This window comes from Pundamilia nyererei, unplaced genomic scaffold, assembly GCF_000239375.1.
Source record: "Pundamilia nyererei isolate P.nyererei 1_Seehausen unplaced genomic scaffold, PunNye1.0 scaffold00030, whole genome shotgun sequence".
Lineage (NCBI taxonomy): Eukaryota > Metazoa > Chordata > Actinopteri > Cichliformes > Cichlidae > Pundamilia > Pundamilia nyererei.
The window spans coordinates 1004691-1019043 of record NW_005187431.1 but is presented as its reverse complement, the minus strand read 5'-3'; the positions used below and the strand labels follow the sequence as shown (position 1 = coordinate 1019043).

The window sequence follows — 14353 nt, the reverse complement described above, 5'->3', positions numbered from 1 at the left end:
ACATTCTTACTTCCCTTAAAGTACACATGTTATCTTTTCATTTGGTAATGTAGCTTAAATAGTTTTTGTACCTGTTAAAACATAGACCTTTCTTTATCCTGTAAGGCCAGAGGGTGCTGCACGATTGTTGTTGTTCTTCCTCCATACAGCATATCAACAAAGAACAGGCTTTGCTAGATATGGAGCAGACATGATTTCTTCATTCTCTCCTTGCTTATAGAATAAAGCAGCAGCACTACTGTTCATGTTGTTCCAACATTTTGCATGCAAAAATAGTGCCACTGTGACTAGTGTGTAATTACATAAACATGAAACTCTGCAGGTGGCTCACTCCTGCTGCTTTATAATGGATGCAGGTGTTTTACTTTGATTTTAATATTTGTATTTGAATGCGTACTAGATGTAATAATGGGGCACTGGCACTGCTAAAATTCAAATTCAAACATCTGTGGGATTAGCGTGCAAGCTCTGTTTCCAACAAGAACAAAATTACTTGACCTGCTTAAGCACAGCCTCAGGCAAAGAAATTACAATATATTTATCCTTTTAGTGTATATTTTTCTGAATTTCCATTTTTATGCTCTCCCATGCTAATATTACAGTTATGTACATCTCTAGTCTTGTATTTATTCTTTAAGACATTTATCTGAATTTAGTCGTTGGTAAATTCTACATTAGAAATGCTATGACTATGAGATACAACAAAAGCTCGTTTTAAATGCAGTTGTGTTATTCTTACTGATACTTTCCTAAATAGCAATGGGAGGACAAGCTGCAGGATGTATGCAGGACATACTAGATGCCATGTTGAAGTGTCAGGCTATGTGGCTCTACCTTGAGCCCATCTTCAGCTCAGAGGACATCGTTGCCCAGATGCCTGAGGAGGGACGCAAGTTTGCCATTGTGGACAGCTACTGGAACAATATCATGACGGAGGCGGTATAATCCCTATGACACTGTCAAAAGGCGTTTTAGTTTCTGTAATTGGATCTCGTGAATTTTGTTTCAAATTCTGTGTGATAACACTTTCCAGGTTAAGGATACGCGTGTGTTAGTGGCTACAGGCCAGCCCAACATGCTGGAACAGTTGCAGGAGTCCAATGTGCTTCTGGATGACATTCAAAAAGGCCTCAATACCTACCTGGAAAAGAAGAGGCTCTATTTTCCAAGGGCACTATCAGTGGCACTGATAGTACCTTCAGATATTTGATATTTCAGCTAGTTTGACTCCTATTTGTAGGCTAAAATACACATTGACAGTCTATGTTTGCTAAATAAATAAATAAATAAAATAGAACTAACGTAAAGCAGAAGCATCTACAGTGCTGTAGATGCCTGTAGGAAAATCTTACATTAATACAGAAAAATAAATATGGAAGAGTTACTTAATTAATTTACTAATATTAGAAATACTGTTAAGGATCTTCTCAAGTGGCTGTTTCAGCTTTCTTTGTTCACTGTGTTTCCAGATTCTTCTTTCGGTCTAATGATGAGCTCCTGGAGATTCTTTCACAGACCAGATACCCCCTGTGTGTCCAACCCCACCTGAATAAGTGTTTTGAAGGCATAGCAAAGCTGGAATTTACTGAGGACATGGCGATTACTGGCAAAATATCAACTGAAAAGGAGAAGATTTATCCAGCTCAAGCTAAGGTATACAGCAAAACAGTGTTAGCATGTGTTGTGTTACTAACTATTTTACATATTTCATATGCATAAAATAGATTCCTGTTTCATATCTGATTTACATTGTTATACTTTTGCCGTTTTTCACTTCACATAGTGCAGAGTCCATATTTTGTGACTTTTTATTATGATCACTTCTAAGGTTTGCTGGAAAAATGGTTGGTCAGCTGTCCTTTTTTCACTGGGATATGTAAAATGTATGAGGAAATTACGAAGATGGTCAGAGGCACCCGGAAACTTCAGAAGAGTTGCTGTCTCTTAACCAGTACATTAAAAACACCAGGGATGTGACCATTCACAAGCTGATAGACGAGGTTGATGAGGCAACCAGGCATCTCAGCTTCCTCTTCGATTATGCTACTCTGACTTGTATGCCCATCAAATCTTTTCCTAACAAAATAAATGCTTACTTTACTCTTTATCTTGTTTTTAGGATAAGGAATGCTAATGTATCTGTCTTGAGGTCGCTACCAACCGTCAGATTTAGGCACCATGTGTAATGGGGAAGCTCAGGCACTAGTCGAACACTGCACAATGCCCAGGCGCTCCATGGTCGCAAACTCCTCTCGAGCGACAGACAATTTGGCGGGGTCACGCGTGAACACCAGGTGCCCGACCGTAGTGATATAAATGGTTTCTGCAGGTGGAGAACCCAACGCTCAGAAGTGTTCGGCATGTTTAAAACACAATAAAGTGAGAAGATATGTGAAATAGTTGTTGAAGCTAGGTTAAGAAGATGGGTGGTGATCAGCGAGCAGCAGTGCGACTTCATGCCAGATTATTTTTTTGCTTTAAGAGTGTTGATGTAGAAGTATAGAGAAGGTCAGAAGGAGCTGCACTGAGTCTTTGTGGATCTAGAGAAAGCATATGATAGACCCCTCTAAAATATAGAGGGGTTGTAAAATATGATTAAAGAATACTATAACTCCTATCATCCTGATTCAAATATTCAAATAGTGTTTTCAGTTATTTTATCAAGAGTTCAAACTTATCTGAATTTTGTTTCATGTAGATTCCCCGGAAGAAGTGGGTGTTGCAGTGGCCTGGCCAAGTTCTTATTTGTGCCTCTTCTATATATCAGACCAGCCAAGTGTCTGAAGCCATCCAGACCAACCCTCTGCCTGTCAGTCTTTAAAAAAAATGTAAAAGTTGAAAAAAAAATCCAATTATGAAATGATACTGTGTGGGTTTCTTTAAAACTTAAAACTTCTTTTACATTTTTTTTTTATTGGTTTCATCTTCCAAAGGCCTATGTGGAGAATTGCAATGCCCAGATTGCTGACATTGTAGACCTGGTGCGTGGGAAGTTCCCTGGAGGGGCAAGGATGACCCTTGGTGCTCTTACTGCGATTGATGTTCATGGTAATTTCTAAATATCAAAATTATTAGATTTTGTTTTAACATAATATGTTATCCGTGTTTAACCTGTTTTGTTTTTTCTCTCCTAGCTTGAGATGTTGTGGCAAAACTTGCAGAGGACAGTATCTCCTCACTGAATGACTTTGCGTGGATTTTTCAGTTGCGTTACTTTTGGGAGGATGGAGAAGTGATGTTGCGGATGATTACAACCTGCTTGAAATATGGCTATTAATATCTGGGCAGTTCCCCCCATCTGGTCATCACACATCTTACTGATCGCTGCTATAGATAACTTTCAGTTGGTTTGGTCACTTATGGTTTTAGCTTGAAGTGCAATGCTATAAAATATAAAAAGAGGACCCAGCCGAAGGCAGCAGGTCGCGGCCGCAGTTGCAGGAGAAGGAGAGAGGGCCCTTGGTCTGTGGGTGGCAGACTATTCCAGGTGGTAGCAAGACGCCAGCCAAAAAGCTTAAGGCACGGAACAGTGGCGGGCGGAGTTTGGAGCTCCTCCCTCGCGGGGTAAGTCCCGTTTGTTAAAATGCATAAAGACATCCCCGGTAAATTAGGAAGGGTGACTGCTGCTGCTTTCCTGTGTCTAGCGGTAGCAGAGTGGCAGAGGACACTGTTGGCCTGGCCCCACTGGTGGAGTTCAGCAGACTTTTAGTGGCCTTAAGTGTGGCGGAGACTGATTGGGACCCTTGGGGGCTTCAGCTCGCGGACTGAGGACTGGACTTTTGTTATCCTTAGTTTTATGTCTTTTTTAAATTATTCTTTTTCCTGATCGGGGTATTTTTATGCTGTAAATAAAGTATATATTTTTATTAATTATTTTAACCGGGTATTACATGTCTTTCTGTTTCCGTGATCATCCCCTGCTGCTCGTCCCGTTTAGAAGGGTTTCCCTTCTAGCATACACCTGTGACACTAGTGTGTGGTGTTCAATTGATCAGATGGTCTGGACTACAAGGCCATGAGTAAATTCTTAAAAGGACTTGCTCAGTCGGGAGCTTGGGCATGTTTGAATTAATTTAATCGTGTTGAGGTAAAGAATTAGGCCGAATGTGTGTACGAATGCGTGACTGAGCTACGTTTGTGCCATATGAGAACCAGTTTACAATTGAAACGAACCCTATTTAAACCTAATATAGTATAAATGCTGTCTTCGTCTAAAATACGCAGTTAGAAGCAGATTCTCCCCCTCGAGCTTACAGGTGGGTCCTGGGGTGTTAGAGGGATCAAAACAAGAAGAAGAAATGTACAACCTTGATATGTCAGAGGGAAAGAAGATGGAAAATTTTAAAGTTAAATAGATCACTAAATAGGGAATAGTGTTTGCTCTATTTAGTGTGAAAAGCACTTCAGTATTTTTTTTAACAATTTTAGTACGTCTTCATATTGTTATTATACGAACATATTTACATAGAAATGTCTTTACAAGTCTACTCACAATATAGATTTTTGCATGTCACAGGTGGAAGTGCCCTCTGTGGTGGCTCAGCAGGTTCTCTGTCAGGGGCTGGGTCTGTGACCCAGCGTTTTGTATTATTTTTGTATTATTTTCTTATGTTTATATTGTGTTCTATTCATGTGCTGTTCTTAAGTTGAGGGTTAATTAGTTATTTTGTATTTTTTGATTATTTATGAAATGATATTAAGTCTATTAAGTCTATTATTATTATTATTATTATTATTATTATTATTATTGCAGTATAGTTTAGGTTCTTTTATGTCTGCTTAGTTATGAGACTCTTCGTGTCCCCTGGTGTAAGTCTGTCCCAGTCTTCTGTGTCATGTATTTTCTGTCTCTGTGTTTTCATGTTGCTCATGTCATGTCCACATGTTTCCTGTTTTATTTTGAAAGAGTCTTGTGTTCTTGGTTCCTCATGTTTAGTTTTATTCTCCCTTTTGTAATTATTCTGTTAAGCCCCACGCCCCAGTACCGCGGGGAAAAAAGAAGGAGATCACGTTTAATCGGTTATAACACGGGGTCAGAAATAGAAGTCCTGACATGTGTGGTATCCACAGAAACCTCTGAATCTCAGCTAAAATCTCATATAAACCATTTCTACAACCACCAAACACAAGGAAAACAAGCCATGATTAAAAGAGCTGTTACCTAAATGTGCAAAAGTCCGCTAAACAAACAAAACAGAACCAGAAATTCTTCAGAGTTAATGTAACCGGTTTTCTGACAAAACGTCCTACTTTGTCAAAACATCCTACTGTAGCGTAAATTTATAGTCATGTCTATCAATCTGATGAAATTTCACAAATGTTAGCTTTATTTTGATACCATGATTGTATACACAAAGTTTGTAATTGCAGAGAAATACTCAATTAATTTTGGACATTTCATTATCTGTCTTTATCACCATGAACCCTGGTTATGCTGGCAGGGCTGAGCTTCCTGACAACCTAAAGGTACATATCAGACCAGTTAATACAGTTATACAGTTAATACAGGCTAACAACACTGTTAACATAATATAATATAAACAGTAAGGTGAATAAAATATACTGTATGTCGAGCTGGCAGTCTTAGTCTTCCAGGCTCTTTCCATTCCGTGGCTATGATGGCGCCAGACTATGGTCTCATTGGTGAAATCTCACTATTCTCTATGGGCTTTATGGGGAAAATATTCCACAAAATGTTTTGGTCTGAAAATTATTTTAAGAAGAAGACTTGTTTGGTTAAAAACAACAAAAACAACCCTCTAATTCAAATTTTACTGACAGTTTGGCCCAGAAGATTGTGGCCACCTATCGTTTGTGCTCTGAGCAGCTGTCTTCTCAGCATCACTACGACTACGGTATGCGAGCTGTGAAATCTGTGCTGACTGCAGCAGGGAACCTAAAGCTGAAATATCCCTAGGAGAATGCAAGCGTGCTGTTGCTTAGAGGGCTGATGGATGTCAACATGGCCAAATGTCTGGCGCAGGATGTGCCACTGTTTCAGGTGTCAGATTTTGTACCACGTCCACTGATAGACTGAGTCTGTTAGCTATAAATCAGGGCATGTTAACATATCATTCTCCTGCTGCTCCCTGCACGGCATCATCTCTGATTTATTTCCTGGAGTTGTCCTTCTAAATCCAGACTATGACCTCCTCCTCAAAGCACTCAGTGACAACATTGCAAAGCTTAACCTCCAGCCTGTTCCATGGTTCATTGGCAAAATCATCCAGGTATTGATTCAAATTTATAAATGTTTGCAGAATAAATTTTACTGTATATACAGGTGTATGAGATGATGTTGGTGTGTCATGGCTTCATGATAGTAGGGGATCCTTTAGGAGGAAAGACTTCTGTCTATAAAGTTCTTACTCCTGCACTTGGAGATCTTTACAATGGCAAATATTCACAGTTTATAGTATACACAGTTTATACTGTGATTGCCAGCAAGTTTCTTTGACCGCCACATTTTTGCTTCAGACTGACCCATTGCAAGCTATTGATTAATTAAATGTATTTATGTTATGTTATGTTTTTGTTCCTCTGTTTAAATTGTTATGCAAATTATCTCCATTTAGCCAAGTTCATGGATGAATTTGCAGTGAATCTTTGCATCATCAACCCCTAGGCCATGGATCAATTGTATGGTTGCTTCAATCCAGCCAGCCATGAATGGTCTGATGGTGTCCTGGCCACCTCCTTCAGGGATTATCTCCACCTATCTCCACCTCAGAAGATTGACGGTGGATAATCTTTGATGGTTTGACCTTTTGTCCCAAAGATCCTATCCACTTGGCACAAAGCCTATACAAACTGTATTCCTGCATGATGGGTTAGTAAGAATGACTTCTAATGGATATTTGGTTGGTCAGAATGTATTCATATTTCTCACTGCGTGTGTATGTGTTTGTTTTAACATTTCTGTCAACACCAGATGAAATTTGTACACCAGAAACCACACAGAATATTGTCAGCCAGCAGATAGCCATGTGGTTGCAGGGTCTTTTCCTATTCACTGTGGTATGGTCTCTTGGTGTTACCATAACTGGAAATAGTCGTAAGAAGTTTGATGTCTTCTACTGCAAACTGATCATGGACATGTATGATGAGCACCCTCGGCCCAAAACCATCAAACTCAAAAAGAATAATATCTTTCCTAAGAGAGGTAATGAAAATGTCTCACACAATCCCGAGAGGGTCTCTGCAAATGGGTCAGGGCAACGGAGGTTTATGAGTGTGTAGCCAAGGTTGTAGCCCCCAAAAAGTAAAGATTGAAGCTGACTGAGAATGAGCTGGTTGTGCCGATGGAAAAGCTGGCTGTGAAAAGAGCTGAGCTAAAAAAAAAAAAGAAGTGCAAGACCATCTACAGAGCCTGAATGATGACTTGTCAGCCATGATTAAAAAGAAGAACGAACTGGAGGACAACATCGAATTGTGTTCTCAGAAACTGATCAAGGCAGAGAAATGAATAGGAGGACTGGGGGGAAGAAGGATAGGTGGACAGAGGCTGCAAGGCAACTAGAAATTAGGTATGTGAAAATACGTATATGATGTGCTCATTTTTACTGTTAGTTCAGATGTATGGTCATGTGTGCCTGAGTTTTAGCATTAATCGGGTTTGTATCATATTTGTCTGTCTTACCTTAGGGCTTTTACTGTAGATTATCGTGTAGAATGCCAGGCACAGTGGCATATTGTATGTAAAGAGAAGAAAATCCCTTGCTCTGAGGACTTTACCCTCACTAACACCCAGAGTAGCCAGGTGGCTTCAGGGCATGGCAAATTGCGAGATTGCCGGTGGACTCGTTCTCTACAGACAATGGCATTGTTGTGTTTAACTCCCGTCGGTATTAACCCCCTGCTTTTGGCCTGGAAGGGAGCTACAAAGACTCTTTTATTATAAATCTGAATCATAAAAGGCTTTAATAAAGTCTGGCTTTGTGTCATTAGGTCTGCTGAAATTTGACCTAGATATGGGGGGCAGTAAGACCCAAACCATCTCCCTTGTTCAAGGGCAGAGACCCATAGCAGCTCGAATGATTGACAAAGCCATCAAGGAGGGAACCTGGGTGGTACTGCAGAACTGTCATTGAGCCACCAGCTGGATGCCCATTTTGGAGCGGCTCTGTGAGGAAACCTTTACTCCAGAGAAGACACACCTAAGCTTTAGGTAGCAGATTCTACATTTTTTTATTAATTTATTGCATCAATAACATAACAAAATTATACATTTATGCTTTTCCTCTCAGGTTATTGTTAACCAGTTACCCATCTGATAAGTTCCCAGTCAATATCCTGCAGAATGGGCTGAAAATGACAAACAAGCCTCCTAAAGAGATTAAAGCCAACCTGTTGCACTCATACCAGAGTCATCCCCATCTCTGACCCGGACTTTTTTGGTGGTTCCAAGAAACAGGTCATTTGGCAGAAGCTCCTGTTCGGCCTAACCTTCTTCCATGCCCCAGATGTTCCTTAATGAATATGAAGAGGTTCCACTGGAGGCCCTTACATACCTTACAGGTGAGAGTCAACATAGCAGTTTACTGAGCTGGTTATCAGTTAACACCAATGAAATGAGCAGCAGCAAATGAGGAAATGTGATTTTTTTTATGTGACCTTTTTTGTGACATTGTCATCTGTTAACTCTACACTGTAAGATATCCATAATTTTCAGTGATATTAGATGGAGCATCGATATTATCAGGCCATTATTCCCAAAGTACATACAGTTGCATTTAATAAAAGAACACAATAGCCACAGATTTTATTGTTAACCCAGAGGTGTTATGTGTCACCAGCAGTTTTAAGGGAGGACCCATGGTGCAAGACACTTAACACTTAACATTTATTTAATTAACTTCATGACAAATGATACAGCCATAGAAGTATTTCATCAGACAAAATTATAGTGGTGAGACAGGACTAGATATACCATGAGGGGTGACAGAAAACAAGACGGGTTGAAGCAACTACGGTGGAAAATAAAAAGGTGGGAAACAAAGTACAGCAATTAGACACAAAGAAAGAAAGTTTAAAAGCACAAAAGTAAATGTCACTGAGATGCACACAGAAACAACAAGGGGAGACAAACAACCACAGCTGACATTGAGAAAAATGTCAAATATGAGAAGGATAACAATTAAATAAAAGAGGAGCAGCCAAAACTCAAACTCTTAACAAAACATCATGACAGAAGGATTAATTTGTTTTTAATTAGCAAATGTAATATATGTCTGTAATTAAATCTAGATTATCTTGAGCCTTGGAGAACCAGTCTGTCCATGATAGTCCGATCTGATAAAGAGTTGAATACAAAAACAATATATTTATGTATTCCAGACGTAGACTACATTTGAAGCCTGCCAATTTCTGCCGATCCCTGTGTGTTCAGACTTAACAGTAACGCGGAAATCACCAAGGACAATCAAGAGACCAATCAGCTCTTAGAAGGAGTACTGCTGACACTTTGCAGGGAGTTGGGTGGGGGTTACCACCCAACTGCCTGGGTGGTATCATGAGGCTTCATGTTCTTGTCTGTTTGTGTTGTAGGAATTAGTAGATGAGCTTGCAGAGGACATCTTGTCTAAGCTGCCCACAGACTTTGGCATGCAAATGGTGATGGATAAATACCCAGTCAAGTATGAAGAGTCCATGAACACAGTTTTTTTTAACTCAATTTTTATTATAATTTACAACATTGCAACTTGTACTGGTCAATGTTCACAAGTAGGACAGTTACAGGAAAAAAACCCCAACAAAAACAACCAAAAAAAACAAAAACAAAAACTTTATGTAATATTAAATAACATGTGACAATCTTAGCCATAAATGAACAAAACGAAACAGACCTATGCTAAATTATTGAAACAGTAAAGCATGTATGGGTCGCCAACGCTCAGTAAACAATTCTCTCTGAATCCGCAGAGCATATGTTATTTCCTCCATTTGGTAAATTTCTCTTACTTTATCAATCCACATATTATATGAAGGTGGGTCAAGATTCAGCCATTTAATAGTAATACACTTTTAGTGCTGCTGTAAGCAAGATTCTTAAGAGATACTTTTTATTGTTTCCCGCTAAACCATTTGGTAATACTCCTAAAATGGCTAGCTGTTGGTCTTTTGTTAATGGTTGTTGGAAAACTGTATTGAGAACTTTAAATATGTCATTCCAAAATGAGCCGATTTTTGGGCATGACCAGGATATATGTGAGTGGGTTCCTAAATAAGTACCACAATTTCACCAGCAGGTGTCAGGATTTGTAGGCTTCATTTTGGCAATTATCTCTGGGGTTCTAAAATATCTCATGACCACCTTCCATTTAAATTCTCTCCACAGCCCAGAATTATGAACGCTGTTTTGAGGCAGGAAGTCATCCGATTTAACAGGTAGCATTAACTTGTGATGCCATGCAGGTAGATGAAGTTGGGAAACAAATGTGTTGTGTTCACTGATCTGTTGAAATTCTTTACAATTCACCCTGAATCGCTCTGCCCTCCTGTCAGACTTACAGATGTGGTATGTGTCACGCTGGTAAAAATCAGAAAAGCTTTGAAGGGCCAAAATCGCTATGTCTACTGAACTCAAGAGCATCTTTAACAGCATGCTGGTGGGCAAGGTGCCCGCTATGTGGGCGGTCAAGTCGTACACTTCTTTCAATCATATGCGGAGTTACATGACTGATCTGTTAGCCATGCAGGCTACAGTTTCTACAAGTAAGATTTATGATTGTTGTGAGTCACCTAGACCATGACCATCTTTGGAATATGACTCCCAAAATAAGTGTTGCACATACTAAAGAGTTGAAGGTCAGCAGCATACTATGTGCAGCTTGCTAGGTCTTCTGTTATTGTTCAGATATTCAGAAAAAATGCATGCAGAAAAAGTACAAGCAAAAACACTGAGAATATGTATTATTACTAACGATCTATTATCCTGCATTTTAGCTGTGGCTATTTTTTTATTGTCTGTCATAACAGAATTAGATAGATAACGGCCAACCTATACACGTCTTGTGGCTCTCCAGCTTCAGAATTTTGCCAGGAAGTACAACATCCCCATTGACTACACCAGTTTTGAATTTGAGGCATGTATTTCTATTTCTAAGTTCCCTCTGTGTTTTTGGTCATATTCACTCCGATTGATCTAAAGATATTTTATACTTACACCTTTGAGCTGTATTCCAGGTAACTACGGAAGAGTCGCAAATGGATGAAAAGCCAGAGGACGGAGCTTATATCAAAGGTCTGTTCATGGAGGGGGCACGTTGGGACAGGCAGAACATCGGAGAGTCTCTCCCCAAGATTCTGGTTGACTCTTTGCCCATCATCAAGCGTAAACCAGGAGAAATGGACAAGTTTTGACATGAAAACATATGTATGTATGTCCTCTTTACAAAACCAGTGCCCGCCGGGGGACTTATACACATTTTATGCATCTTAGATGACTTTAGATTTCTCCAACCATTTTAACTTTTACAAATTGAAATATGCAAAACATCATACCAACACAAGAACAGAAAGTTAAAGAAAAATTAAATAAATTAGAAAAAACAAAACAAAAAGATTTTTCTTTCATTTATAAGGGTGGGGGGTCACTTAAATCTTATGTCTACATTAAATAAAAGCATTGCAGTATTAAATAAAATTATTACAGTATTAACCCATAGAGATGCAGATGGAGACGTGGGAGATTTCCAAATACGTGGAATACTGTGCCTAGCTCAAAGGGAACAGAAAGCCAACATCTGTTTCCTGGGGAGATATATTAAGAGGGGTCATTGGAATTCCAAATATGGCAATTAGAGGAGCTAATTTGTGCAAACTTGGACAGAAGAAAAACATGTGGCTTAAATGGCAAGGGGAGGTTTGGCATCTGTCACATTGGTCTAGAATTGAAGGAAAGGTTTTAGATAAACAAGATTTTGAAAAATGGACTCTGTTTATTACTTTAAACGGTACAAGCTGTAGCCTAACACATGGTGTACTTGAACGTATTGGGAGATTCACCTTTCCCCACCATGATTCAAAAAGTTCTGATTTTACTTGATGAGTCAGATTCGATCGCCATAAGCGTATGATAGTATGACTTTTTGTTAGGCCTAAGAGCCAGAATTATCTACAAACCCATTTTGAGACATGAAGTCCGAGATTGATTTTGACATAGAGGACTGAGTAAAGATACGAGGTGAGGAGCGGTCTGATGTTGGGTTCATTACACAATTTAGGTCCCCGGCGAGAATTAAACAATGGGTATCAATAAAAGGAAGAGTGCTAAATAGGTTATTTGTAAAAATCTGGGTTATTAAAATTTGGAGCATAAATGTTTACTAATAAAATGGGAGTATGAAATACACTACCAGCAAATATAAGAAATCTAGCATTTTTTATACTTTATTATTTTAAAAACTGTAAAATGAACATTCTTACTAATTAAAATAGCTGCTCTTCTGGCTTTAGAGTTAAAAGCTGAATGAAAGGTCTCCCCAACTGATGAATACTTGAGCTTGAAATGATGTGTATCCTGCAGGAGTGTTTCTTGTAAAAAAATTACTATATCTGGGTTTAGATCTGAAAATATTTTAGAGCGCTTCACCGGGTTGTTAAGGCCTTTGATGTTCCAAGTAAAAAATCTGACTGAGAAAGACCTTGATGAAGCTTGGATAACAGGGGACGTGCAATCAGTTGTTAATGGTAGAAGTGAATAGACCCCCCCCCCCCAAAAAAAAACAAAAAAAAAAAAAAAATTCAACAAAAACAAAGACCGCCCATCCCTCCCTCCCCTTGCTTGCACTCTGTCCTTCCTCAAACGAAGGAGCGGCGCAGACTCCTGACAAACTTGTGCTAACAGCTAAATGGCACAATAGGAAAATACAAAAACACCTCTAAGTGCTGGGTGAGTCCTGCAGAACTGGACAAGTAGTATAAAAAACACTATTCTCGGGAACCAAGAATGCCTGCGGTGAAAGTACTGTGTTTAAATTAAACCCGTAAGGAACAAACATTTCAAAACCGACCATGAACTTCTTTCTAGTAAAGCCATCAAACTGTCACAAGTGAATGGAGTCATCTTTCTCTTCGCCTGTTAACCCACTACACCACACAATCTGCGTAGGAAACATTCAGTCATAAATATCAAAATATAAGAGTGCGCCTTATCAGGCTGAATGAGCGGCAGGATTTATTGAAATCAAACACTAGATGGCAGCAAAGGAAAAGCACTGTTTGTATCATTTTTAACAAAGTGCAACGGGGACTCACAATACTGAATGCCTTTGCACAATGCATCTTGAGTCAGATACATTTTCTGCAAATAACAAACATTCATGTGTCCATTCATCAGATAACTCTGAAAGGAAACACTAGTGTTGATATATTTCTAGCAAGCAGATTCAAGTTTGTGCAAGCATGACAGCAGGTCATCTATCTCCGCTCAGGCCCAATATGATGCCAAATATCTGCTTCACCAACCATGATTGAAAACTGGCTGAAGTGACAATAATTTCCCCCCATGACAGCAGATTTATGGTCTAATTACGAAATGCTGAAATTCAATATTGGATTCATATTCTCTGCATACGGGATGCCACAAATCACCATTGAATGTTTTCACGAAAGACCCGGCTCATCTAAACCTTTGCAAAGGGATTTGTTTTAGCATTTGAAACCCCAGGGTGTAGTTTCACAAACTCCAACACAATAACTTTAGATCAGGTGGCTGCTGAGTGGTGCTCACTGGCTGTATTTATGTCAGCATTGCTTGATGTTCCCTGTGGTCAGCACTTGTGAGTTTAAACATAAATAATCTGACATCTGAATCCAGCTGCTGCACCATTACCCACCACATTGCCTAGGTCATAAAATATTGCAACCTTAAATGTATGTCTAATACAAATGGAGCTGATGGAGGTGGACGTGTCAAATGCTCCAAACTTAAGTGATGACGCATGTCCAGCAGCTGTGGTCTGCAGTGTGTATATTCTCAAAAATACAGAAGAATCGCAGTGTTTTGGGGAACTCTTGCAGTGAGGCAAAACATTAAGGATTCCAGCTTTGTAAAAGCCGTTATCTCCTCACCACAGGCCTCCTTAAGCTAATGTGTAAATGTCTACCAGAAAGAGCCCCCAGGAGAATAATATGATCGCATCCCTTTAATGAAATGACCAAAGTGAACCGTCAAAGCACAGGCATCTCTTCCTACGCTTGATAGAAGAGTGACACCTTCGTTCAGTCAGAATAAGACTACAGAAATTGTGCTTCAGGTCTATGAGCAACGGCACCCTGGAGTCCACAGTCATTATATTATGTTAATGCAAAGCTGATAAAATGCAAGCCTCTCCTGCTTCTTCAGATAAGC

The 14353-nt window shown here is 39.4% G+C and overlaps 1 pseudogene; it reads left to right on the top strand.

Annotated features, from left to right (window-relative positions):
• LOC102197261 (dynein heavy chain 3, axonemal-like) overlaps nt 1-11444 on the top strand; it is a 19358-nt pseudogene extending 7914 nt beyond the window's left edge.
• Nucleotides 11445-14353: the final 2909 nt, after the last annotated feature.